The sequence below is a fragment of the Crotalus tigris genome, unplaced genomic scaffold (assembly GCF_016545835.1).
Source record: "Crotalus tigris isolate CLP2741 ecotype Arizona unplaced genomic scaffold, ASM1654583v1 scf7180000017543.2237141, whole genome shotgun sequence".
Lineage (NCBI taxonomy): Eukaryota > Metazoa > Chordata > Lepidosauria > Squamata > Viperidae > Crotalus > Crotalus tigris.
This window is the reverse complement of record NW_024096463.1, coordinates 2083970-2096836: the sequence shown is the minus strand read 5'-3', so window position 1 is coordinate 2096836 and position 12867 is coordinate 2083970. Positions and strand designations below refer to the sequence as shown.

General features: G+C 39.7%; 1 protein-coding gene across 4 annotated transcripts in view; it reads right to left on the bottom strand.

The window, feature by feature from the left end:
• SLC25A42 (solute carrier family 25 member 42) overlaps window positions 1-5467 on the bottom strand; it is a 41040-nt gene extending 35573 nt beyond the window's left edge. Inside the window, exons 1-2 of one of the 4 annotated variants that reach the window (XM_039323762.1) lie at window positions 5382-5430; window positions 4687-4781 (exon numbers count right to left, since the gene is read on the bottom strand). The gene's annotated coding sequence lies outside the window, so the exon portion shown is untranslated. Of the gene's footprint in view, window positions 1-4686; window positions 4782-5381 lie in introns of all 4 variants that reach the window. The other 3 variants (XM_039323929.1, XM_039323850.1, XM_039323676.1) reach the window with 3 other exon arrangements.
• Between the last annotated feature and the right edge of the window lie 7400 nt (window positions 5468-12867).

Sequence of the window (12867 nt, the reverse complement as noted above, 5' to 3'; positions counted from 1 at the left end):
TGGGCTCAATATAGGTTGTAAATCAAGGACTACCCATACCTCCAGAAAAAATGCATGTTTAGTGGGAGACTACATTGTCTCTTTGCATCTGTAAGTTCTTTGACTAGAAAGCAAACTGGTGAAAGAAAGATAAGAAGAAGGGCCTTTACATAATGTGCTTGTGTTTGTTTTTCACTACTGTAAATGAATGTGTTTAAAAGACAAAAGAGGACTATCCTGTCCTTCACACTCTCTTTTGGGAGTCCCCCTCTTTAAGATGAGGTTTAGATAAAGGAAAGTCTTATAAATTTCTTAATACCTAGCTACTTCCAACTTCAAATGCAATGAATATCTGTTAGTGTTCAGGGTCAGTGGGATAAAGTGCACACAGTACTCTGTATCCAAGACAACGTGTTATCTTTCCAATGGGATGTTCTGCTAATCATTCAGTATTCTTTCAGCACATTATTGATATTTAGGAGGCCATCCCTATGACAGAGGTGGGGAACTTTGGCTCCTTCATGATGTGTGGACTTCAACTCCCAGAATTCCTGAGCCAGCATGGCTGGCTCAGGAATTCTGGGAGTTGAAGTCCACACGTCATGAAAGACCCATAGCTCCCCAGCCCTGCCCTACGAGAATGAATTCAAAATTCCAACAACTGTATAAGCCTTTTAAAATGTCATATTTAAACAATTATGTTGAAGAGAATGCCAGGCGACTGGTCATTAATCAAGGACTGGACTAGGACCCTGAGCTATGGAAGTTTATGAAGTGAACATGGGTCATGCACTAACTTGTAGTCTAATTATTCCATGGGGAAATTTTTGTCTGTGAGAGGGGACAATTGGAGGAGGGAAAGATATTTAAACTCCCAGAATTCCTAATCAGTGGAAGATGGTACTAATTGAGGATTGCCCCAAGGATCTAGACCTTGGCTTAGAATCATGTTTCTCAACCTTGGCAACTTTAAGACTTACAGTTGCCAAGGTTGAGAAACACTGTTTTAGAATGAAAGTTTATCCACCCCCTTCCTTAAGCAAACACGTTATTGTTCTCAGATTTTTCCTTTCGTGTTATTGCCGGTTCTCCTCAGCACTGCAACTATTCCAGAGTTTGGTTTTTGTTTTTGTTTTTGTTTTAAAAAAAACAGAATTCAAATTTATTTGAGGAGATTAAAGGTAGGTATTAGAATCTGCTCTACCCAGCTTCTAATAACCCCAATCTTGGTTTTTAAGTCTTAAGCTTGTTTACATAGGAGTTACACACCATAAAACACAGGAATAAAGAAATCCAAGCAAGTGAATAAATGAAGCAACAAACTATTTATTTATGTTCCACCTTTATTATTTTTGCAAATATCTCAAGGTGGTGAATATATCCAACACACCTTCCTTCTCCTATTTTCCCCACAACAACCCTGTGAGGTGGGTTGGGCTAAGAGAGCACTGGACCAAAATCTCCCAACAAGCTTTCGTGCTTAAGGCAAGACTAGAACTCTGTCTCCTAGAGCAGGGGTCTTCAAACTTGGCAAGTTTAAGATTTGTGGACTTCAACTCCCAGAATTCTTCAGCCAGCCCTGGCTGGCTGAGGAATTCGGGAGTTGAAGTCCACAAGTCTTAAAGTTGTCAAGTTTGAAGATCCCTGTCCTAGAGTGATTGGCCTAAAGCGAGCCAGCGCCTTTCATGCCCAAGGCAGGACTAGAAGTCAAAGTCTCCCGATGACTGTCCCAAAGTCACCCAGCTGGTTTTCATGGTTAAGGCGGGACTTGAACTCACAGTCTCCCAGTTTTTAGCCTGGTGTCTTAACTACTAGACCAAACTGGAGCATTTTGCTTTTTTTTGTGGGTAGCATACCAGCTTAGTAGAAGAGTGTCTTACCTTCATTCAGCTTAGAAGGGGATGCAGCCCTTAGCTGGTAAATATTTCTGTCAATGAGTAATTTTTTGCTAGCTTGTTTTCAAGATAGTTACACACTCGGGTAAATATTCAATACGATCTGTAATATTTTTCTTACATGCTGGAATTCTTGCGGAGAGTCCAGCAGCCAAATGTTCCTGTTGCCATCTCGTTCCCCTCCCCAATCCAATTTTTGTTGAGAAAACTTTTCCATTTCACCTCTCAGTGTGGAAATAACCTTTGGTTCCGCAACATCTATACAAACTTTCAGGACAAGAACAGTTTGTTTGTCTTTCGAATCTTTTGAAAGCTTTGGGAAGAGACATGTAGAAATTGCTCCAACAACTGAGAGCAATTAAAAGACACAGAACAGTCGCACCTAGAAAACAGGGAGGATAAATAAACTCTCCTGATGTCAGGAACACAAAAAGAATTAATCTGGTATGGTTATGAAATCGATGTCTAAAACAGACAAGCCAACATGGTAATAAAGAAAACTGAAACGGAACTGAAGAGGGAAAAAGTGAGCATTTTCAACAGTTGCAATATGGGAAATCTAAAAACCATGCAACCAAAATGCACACAACAGAAAGTTTCCCAGAAGGATTTAAACTTCTTCAGCTAATTAGACATATATTTTTCAGCATTCTTGATGGAGGCTATATCAATAATAGTCAATCATGAAGATCTCCTTGACAGCCAAGTCACCAACAATCTAAAAATTAAATCCAAGGATCTCTGCAGAAAATAGAATTGCATTTGTGGGTCAACCCTAAACTAGCAAGGTCCACTTTATCACATGCCAACTAAAGTCAAAGCCGTAACACCAGAACTTCATCAGCTAATTCAGCCACATGCTTTATCTTCAACAATGCAGGAAATAGCATTATCTTCTCTATCCTTAAGATAATACATACATACATACATATACACACACATACCACTGTCACACTGTGATAGAAAAGAAGAAAAACATTTAGGCCAATGCAAGATAGGGGGGGGGAGGGAGGAAATTTTCCCTAAATTTGATTTGTTACAGCCCCATTTTACTAAGCTCCACTGTACCCTAACCCCTTTTCTGAAATATATAGGAAGATACTTTATATAAGTGGTCATTCATACAGCTGTCTTTTATGGCTGGCAATAACTCTCAGCCCTACCAATGGGAACTAACGGCCCTAACTAAAAGAAAGTTTTACAAAGAACACCAGGGCTGGTGCTACAGTGTTTGTGTATTCTTTGCTGTTTTTTTAAGCAGCCCAAACCATTTTTTACTGATTGGCCAATGGTCTTTCTATTCCAGTGTTGCAGGCTCTGATTAGTGTCAGTTTGATCTTTGACAGAGGAAGGGAGGGAGGATAGTAGACTTACTGAGCCTAAGAGCAAACTTTTACAAATAAAACAGATGTTTCACCAACTGAATACACGGTATCTTTTGCTGCCTTAAAAACAAAATTCAAACTGATGGAGGGAAGGGAGGAGAAATAGAAGGGAAAGAAGAAAAACTTATTTCAGATCATTAGGCTTCTACCCCAATCAAATGTTTCTTGGTTTGTCAATCCAAGATTCCCTTATCAACAGGTTAGGAGAGCTCCAAACCTCTTCCTCACTATTCTGAGATAACTGGGGCAACTTTATTCACTACTCTCTTTTTCCAATTGTTCATGAAAATAATTCATCAAAAAATAATTTCCATAAAATGAAAAAGTCAGCATGATGTGAAGATTAGAGTAATCATCTCTGAAGCTCACTGATCAAGTTAGTCACTCTTATTCTCCCTGACTTCAGATGATTGATTCAAAAATGAAATATTGAACTCTTGTGAGGGAAAAAAACACAGAGAAGGGAAGCTACAAGTAGAATACCTCTGTTCACAAAATACTATTGAAGGATAGACTATTGCTACACTACACTAACATGGATTTTAGGTGAACTGCAACACTGAAAAAGAAAGCCAATATAATATAAAATGATTCTACCAAAATTTGCAAAACTAGTTGTTTTAATTGTATGATCCTCAACAATCACTTTCTTAAAACTATGGGGAAAGTACTATACAGTGTGTTATCAATCCAGATCTATCTATTTAGGAATTAGAATACTTTCCTTATTCTCAAATGTTGGGAGCTGGGTGATTTAAAAAAAATGACAGGAAGATTAACCATCTTTCCCTGCTCAATCTTCCAGCTGTTCTTCTAAACAAGAGGTCAATTAACTTTAAGCGTTCCTAACCACGAAGAATGGGGGAATTAAACTTTGATCCTTCATCTCAAATGAATGCGGTCAGATTTAAGCTTTTTCAACCTTCTTTCAACTAAGGGAGGAGCTAACCTTCAGCCTCCACTGCTTTTAGCCAAAGGAACAATAAAAGGTCTTTTAATTCTTAACCTCCACAAAAAAAAAACCATTAAGAAGGGAAAGAGGTGGCAAGGACCCCCACCTTAACCATGTGTCCCCCCTGCTTTCAAGTCAAGTACACTAAGTCAAGAAGGAAAGAGGGGAAGTTATCCACTGCACTGCAGCTCAACAAGTTCATTCTTTCTCTACCTTATTTTTGATGTGTGTGTGTGTGTGTGTGTGTATGCACATGTGTGAAAGATACAGGTTAACCGTCTCCCTAATTTAATTATATGTTATTTAGGTTGAAGGGAATTCCCCTCTCTATTCTGGATGGGAATGTGGGGCATAAGGAAACTAGCTTGTTGTAGACACAAAGGTCAGCTTTCAACAATACCTACAGCAAAACCCAATAGGTTCAAGCTTCCTTCCCCAACTCAATTCAAGGGGGGGGGAGAGGGGAGCAACTCACCTTCAGTCTGACCCGCCTTCCTCTCAAGGGAAAAGACTATTAACCCCTTCTCTACTGGTAAATATGAAGAAGGGAAGAAACTCGAGTTCTCCACCCTTTGGAAGAAGCAATATTTGAATTAAAACCACCTGCATATTAGAACCAGGGGGTATTTTTTTTTCTCCCCCCTCCATATCTTTTTGGACCCCCCCTCCTCTAAAAGAGAGAGAAAAGAAGAATTTGTGCCTCCCCTTTAAATCGAAGGGGGAAGAGATGGTCCCTCTATATAGCCCCTTCCTTGTCAAGGGCAGGGGGCCAATTAAGCCTTTATTTTTCACCCCTAGTCTCTCTTGGAAGCAGGGAAATGAGCCTTTATTCTCTCATCTGATCCAAATAAGTCTGAAGGTGCCCCTTCCCTTTAGGAGAGTACAAATTAGCCACTGTCACACTTAAGACCGGGAGGGGGGGAAAAGAGAATTTGGCTTTTAAGTTACACGCCTTCCCCCCCCCTCCCCGGCACAGCTCAGCAGTCTTGGAAGTCCCCCATTTCAGTAGAATGAGAAGGACTTTAAAAACTTCCCTTCCGACTTGCCTCAATATCATCCCCAAATCTGTCCCTAAAGAGGGGAGAAACACTCAGACGGCCCCCCTCTTTTTTATTTATTTATTTTTTTGGAGGAAAGGGGAGCAACTGCATATCGCACATGCGCACTCACCCCTCCCTTCAGGTGTCTTTGCTCTCCCAGCTGCTGTCGCCAGTGTCGTTCTCGTCTCCTCTAGACTTATCCCTTCGAGACACGCCCCTTATGTCCTCGTCTTGGCCAATCAGCGCAGTCCGTTTCAAAAAGAGGCGGAGGAGGGAGGAGGAGGAGGAGCGAGGCGAAAACTAAGGGGAAGGAAGAAGGTCATGGCAGACGAGGAGGAAGCTTCAGTTTGTATGATTGGCTGCTGCTCTCGCCAATAGAGATAGAGAAAGCTGATACGTGCAGGAGGGGAATGAAGGCTCAGAATAGTCCTGGAGGAAGGTGCCCAACCGGGATGGGCGGGGTTTGGTGACGGAAGGCCACGCCTACAAGGAAGATTATGGGAGGTGCGTAAAGTAGATGCCTGGTATTTTGTCTTGCTATTTCTTATCACTCTAATTTAAATCTGTATGTGTGTGTCTACGCAGTTAAGTATTGGGTTAATTTATGCTTTATTTATAAATTTATTAAAAAATTATTAATTTTTGTTTAAGCTTTACTTGGCGTTATTTGTGGGTTAGTACTCATTAAGAAAACACTTAACATCAGAATACAGTGAGTGGCATGATAATTTCATTAGGCATTTTACAAAAAGTAAATTCATATCTTGCTCAATAATTGTGCATAATAAAATAGTATACATTTGTAATTAGATATGACCCCACATATATACATATAACTATACATTTGTCATATGCAGCTTTATCCTTTAATCTTGTAATATAGTTACAAGGCTGTTTATTGGTTAGATTTTTATCCTGCCTTTATTTGTAGTGAATACAAGATGGCATACAAACTCCCGCTTTCTTATTTCTCCACAATAATCCTGAAAGGTAGGTTGAGCTTGTGTGCTTTGGTTATTGGAATATTTTAATCTATATTTTAGTCTAGCAATGAGTCCAAAGTGTTGACCTCCGTAGGTTTAATCCCTTTAAACAAATGTAATTAGTTTTACCACCTGTCTATGGCTTTTAGAAAGTTTTCTTTGAAGATAAACAGGCTTAATTTAAGGCTAAAGCTTTTTTGCAGTTGCCGGAGCCTTTCAGTCTTGGATTGCAACATTGTGATACGTGATAAACCTGAGGCAGCTTTTAAAAAAAAAGGCTAGAGTTTATATGTTTCTTTATTTTGTGAGCCTTTGTTGCTTTGCACTTGATTCCTGTGTCTTTAAGGGTACAGGGAAGGGATTGGGGAGGGGGGGGTGCATTCTTACTACACTCAAAAGGGAGAGAGGAAGAAGGGCCGACCAGCTAGCTCAGGGGTCTACCAACTTAGCAACTTTAAGACCTGTGGACATCAACTCCCAGAATTTCTCAACCAGCCATGATGGGGAGTTGAAGTCCACAATCTTAAAAGAGCCAAGGTTGAAGACCCCTGAGCTAGCTGGTAGTGGTGCATATTAATAAACATGGATAAGTTCATCATACGTTTGTCAGTGCAAAGGGAAAGTGATTCAGCAAAGGAACAGTCACCCAAGAAATTAAAACTGGTACTATTTTACTTTTTTTCTACAGTTTGTAATATTTTATTAGATTATAGAATAAAATACAAAAATACAAAAGCAAATAGTAGGATACAGTGGGGAGGAAAAAGGGGGGGGGAAAGTGAGGTGGAGAAGGGAAAAAGAACAGACTTCCTCTGTTGCAGTAGAAGGAAGCATTAACACTGAACCTCAACTTTTTACTTTTCCATAATATTATAAACTAGACATTTCTATATCAACAAATGAATCTAATCAATAAAACCCAAAATCCTTCCCCCCCCCCTTTTTTTTTTTAGTCATCAAGTTTTTGACACCTTGCTAAGCACTGGTGGTATTCAAATACTGTCATGTTCTAAAAGTGGTACAATCTGTGAAAAGGTTGAAAAGCCCTGTCATGGACCAATAGTCTTTCAATACAAGATAAAATAGCTGGAAGCATTAATATAAAACCTCAATCTTAAATATTTTGGTTGCGTAATGTGTAGGCAAGAGTCATTAGAAAACATCCTAATGCTTGGAACAGGACACAATAACGAAGTGCAGAGGCACCACACTGGCAATATATTGTCAAGGCTGTTATTTTTCCTATAGTAACATGGTGATGAAAGCCACACTAACATGGTGCTGTAAAAAAATGTATCAGAAATCATTACACAAATATATAAGATTGTAATTTCTATGATGATATCATCTTGTGTCTGATATTACCGTAGGATTATTGAGGCGGGATGTGGATGCTGTTCCCTGAACCACAGGAATTAATAATTCATTATAGATGTAGAAAAACCAGGCTGATGACTGGAAGCACTAAGAATAAAGCTATTATGGACTGGGACAGGAATCATTGGAGAAGACCCTGATGCTTGAAACAATTAAAGGCAACTGAAAAAGAGCTAAACCAAAAGTTAGGTGCTATCATTGGTGACACAGAATATTGTGTAGGTGCTTACGAACACCTCCAATAAGTTGTGATGAGCAAATAGTCTTAGCAAATTATTATCCATTGACTCACAGAAATAACTGAGCAATAAACACCCACGTTTTATCAAGCACATAAGTTTTGATCATGCAACTACAGGGATGCTGCAGCAGTTCCAATTGCAAGGACCAATTTGCAAGTCTCTTCTCTCAGTGCTGTCATAACTTCAAGAGGTCATTGAATGAATGATTATGAAAAGCACCTGTAGTAGTTACAGAGTATCACGCCTTTGTAACCTTTCGGTTAGACTACTGTAACAAACTCTACAACATGGGGCTGCTCCTGAAGACCATTGGGAAACTCCTACTACTGCAGAATGTAGCTACGTGGGTAGTAACTGGTACCAGATACATGCACATGGAAAATCATTTCTGTGTGAGCTGCATTGGTATGTTTTCAGGTGCAATTCAAGATGCTGGTGGTTACCTTTCAAGCCCTATATGGCTTGGGACTGGGGTCCCTGAGGGATCATCTTTTTCTAAGAATCTCTATCCATCCAACCAGATCGAGCAGAATGGGCATGCTGCAGATCCCGTTAGCCAAAAAGTGTCAGCTGGTGATGACCAGAAGACAAGATTTTTCTGCAATGGCCCCTGCTCTATGGAACATCCTCCCTTCGGAGATTAGAATGGTCCCAACCCTGTTAGCCTTAAGGTCCTAAAAAACCTGCCTATATTCCCATGTCTGCAGTGTTGAATGTGTTTAGGGCTCCGTTTCCTGCTCGGTTGCTAACTGGCCAAATATCTTGCTCCACTGTATATTTAATCTGGATGTTTTTAGTGTTTGAAAAATGTTTGGAGTGTTTTTAATGGCAACGTATTTTTTGAATTGTAAGCCACCCATTGACTGAGAATGGGCGATAGTTAGAGAAATTAAATAAATAAATACGTAATAGTGTAACATGTTTTCCCATGCTTGAATGAACTTTGCTTTTGCTCAAGGAAGTCATTTGTTTAGGATTACACAATACACTGAACCTTAAACTGATGGATTCCTTGGATGGTACTTTATGTTAATCTCGCTCATTTTGTACGATTAATAATTAAGATGTTGGTCTATGATAGGAAAGATGGAGACTTGATCAGCTTCCTGAATTATTTTAGGACAGTCCCTCTCTTGGCCAAAGGGTCAGGGGGGTATGATGATGGGGGTTTAACTGGTTTAACATCAAGGAAACTTAATTTCCAGCTCGCCCTTAGCAATGGAATACCACTGGATGATTTTGGATTGGTCATCCTCCCCATCAAAACTATTTCACAATCCCTGTGCAGGAAGAATTGGAGCAGGGAGTACTATGCATAGCTCTGCCTGGATAAATATATCATTATATACCATAAATGTATAATTCTGTGTGTCGTGCAACCCCATCAAATTGGATTATAATATAATATAATAATAAAGTTGGAAGGGACCTTGGAAGTCATTAAAGTCTAACCCCCTGCTCAGGCAGATAACCCTATACCATTTCGGACAAATGGCTGTCCAGTCTCTTCTTAAAAACTTCCAGTGTTGGAGCATTCACCGCTTCTGGAGGCAGGTTGTTCCACTGGTTAATTGTTCTAACTGTCAGGAAGTTTCTCCTTAGTTGCAGGTTGCTTCTCTCCTTGATCAGTTTCCATCCATTGATTCTTATCCTGCCTTCAGGCACCTTGGAGAATAGCTTGACTCCCTCTTCTTTGGGGCAGCCTCTGAGATATTGGAACACTGCTATCATGTCCCCCCTCATCCTTCTCTTCATTAAACTAGACGTACCCAATTCCAGCAACCGTTCCTTATATGCTTTAGCCTCCAGTCCCCTAATCATCTTTGTTGCTCTTCTCTGTACTCTTTCTAGAGTCTCAGCATCTTTTTTGCATCGCGGTGACCAAAACTGGATGCAGTATTCCAAGTGTGGACTTATCAAGGCATTGTAAAGTGGTATTAACACTTCACATGATCTTGATTCTATCCCTCTGTTAATGCAGCCTAGCACTGTGTTGGCCTTTTTGGCAGCTGCAGCACACTGCTGGCTCATATTTAGGTGATTGTCCACTAGGACTCCGAGGTCCCTCTTACAGTTACTGCTATTGAGCAAGGTACCCCCTATACTATACCTGTGCATTTTCTTGCCTAAATATAGAACCTTGCTTTTTTCACCATTGAATTTCATTTTGTTAGATAGTGCCCAGTGTTCAAGTCTGTCTAGATCCTTCTGTATCTTAAGCCTGTCTTCTGGAGTGTTGGCTATTCCTGCCAGCTTGATGTCGTCTGCAAATTTGATGAGGTCCCCATCTATCCCTTCGTCCAAATCGTTGATATAGATGTTGAAGAGCACTGGGCCCAGAACAGAGCCCTGGGGTACCCCAGTACACACTTCCCTCCATGTAGATGCGGTTCATTGAGGACCACACGCTGAGTACGGCCGGTCAGCCAGCTACGGATTCATCTGGTGGTGATGCTGTCTACCCCACATTTTTCTATCTTGTCAAATAGTAGGTTGTGATCTACTTTATCAAATGCCTTACTGAAGTCCAAGTAAAATATGTCCACAGCATTCCTCTGATCCACTAATATTGTCACTTGGTCAAAGTATGCAATAAGATTTGTCTGGCATGATCTATTTTTGACAAACCCATGTTGGCTTTTAGTAATGACTTTGTTTGCCTCTAGGTGTTTGCTGATTCGTTGTTTGATTATCTTTTCCAGGATCTTCCCAGGTATTGAGGTCAAGCTGATAGGTCTGTAATTTCCTGGGTCCATTATTTTTCCCTTTTTTATAGATGGCAACTACATCAGTTCTTTTCCAGTCCTCTGGTAGTTCCCCTGTGCTCCAGGATCTTTGAAAAATATAGTTCAGTGGTTCTGAGATCACATCTGCCAGTTCCTTGAGAACCTTGGGGTGTAATCCATCTGGTCCTGGCGATTTGAACTCGTCTAGGCTGCACAGGTGCTCTTACCATTTTCTTGCCTATCTTAACTTGTGTTTCTATTCTGTTTTTTATGGCACTATTTTTGATAGGTTGGTCTGTTTTTTCCCTTTGTGTAAAGACAGATGCAAAAAACGAGTTAAATAGTTCTGCTTTCTCCCTGTTGCTTGTCACCTTCTTGCCACTTTCACCCACTAATGGACCATCATTTCCTTCAATTTTTTCTTGTTTTTTACGTTGAAAGAAGCTTTTTTTGTTATCTTTGACTTTGGTCGCAGGCCTTAGTTCATTTTGAGCCTTGGCTTTCCTCACTTCATCTTTGGAGGCTCGGGCTATTTGCTGATATTCTGCCTTAGTTATGTGCCCCTCTTTCCACTTTCTATACTTGTCCTTTTTATCTTTCAATTTATCAGAGAGTTCTTTATGCAGCCATGCTGGTTTCTTTTGAGAGCTGTTATTTTTCCTCTTTGTTGGTATTGTGCTAAACTGGGCTTTTATTATCTCATTTTTCAAAATTTCCCAAGCTTCTTGAGTTGTTTTCCCCTTGAGGATTCTCATCCATGGAATCCTTCCCAAGCCCTCTCTAAGTTTATTGAAATTAGCTCTCTTGAAGTCCAAGACTCTAGTTTCACTGTGTTCTATTGCTTGTGCTTCCATAATGTTGAATTCCAGTATTGCATGATTACTTCCTCCCAAGGTTCCTGTGGCTTCAACACCTTCTATCATTTCATCTCTGTTAGTGAGAATTAGATCCAAAATGGCTAATCCCCTAGTTCCCTTCTCTACTTTTTGGGAGAAAAGGTGTCTGCTAGGTTTTCCAGGAACCTGTTTGATCTTCCACTTGGTGCAGAGTTTGTCTCCCAGTTGATGTCAGGGTAATTAAAGTCTATACATTATATACATTATATACCATATATGTATAATTCTGTGTGTCATGCAACCCCATCAAATTGAGTTGATTGAATAAGTTATGTTTACAAATGCTGTGCCCTGGGAATCACAAGTTGCTTTGACACATTGTGCCAAATATGATTTCTTCAACTCTGGATTATTGGATTGTTGAGAAAAACACAATTTGTTGGGATTACCTAACATGCAGCTAAGATGTAAATTTAACAGAAGGAAAGTTAATGAAGACAGTCACTCCCTCTCAGCCCCACTCAACTCAGCTGGTTGTTGTAGGGAAAATAGGAGGAAAGTTTGTTGGATATGTTTGCCACCTTGAGTTATATGTAAAAATAATAATGGTAAGATGTATAAATAAATAAATTTAACTTTGCATTGCTATCAGCTTTGAGCATGCTCATCAGCTGTACAAATGGCTTTAATAAGGATAAAAACAATTATTATATACTACTGTAGAGGTAGATCTTGCTCATTGACTGCCTCATATAGTGACCATTTGAACTTATGACTGCTGAAAAAAATAACTTTGAGATCAAGGGGCACATTTATTTTTTATTAAATAAATTTATATGGCCACCCAACTCGTTCATGATACCTCTGGGCAGCTTACTACATTAAAAATCCAGAATATAAAACTCTTATCCACCTCCTTTATGATTTTCACAGCTTCTCTCTCTTAATCATATGTTTGCCATTACACATAGAAAGAAATACAGCATTGTTGGTTGTTTGCCTAGTGCTAACCCATTGCTTTTGATATGTATTCCCCATTTTGTGGCTACTTACTCTCTTGTGATCCCTTCCTCTCTAAAGAATGTAAATACAAACATTAATTCTTTTCTTGCTAACTATTCCAGTGCTCTGGTAAGCAGGCTGCAAGATGGAGAAATGGGGAAAAATGGAAACTGAAGTAAAACCGTAAGCACAGTAATGGTCACATGATTTTTCCACTCAGTGACCGAGCTTCTGATCTCAATATTGCCGCTAAATGAGGACTACCTGTATGTATAACACAGAATGGAATGTGAATGGAATCTCTACAAAGATAAGAGCAATTAGTTCCCTAAAACAAGAGCTGAAGTAACTCTGTTCCATTATTCCTTTAATTCTGGATAAGTGCTTAGATTTGCTACTGAGCTATATATCAACCTTTCTCAGATCTGTTAAGATTGCTGACTGGAGATT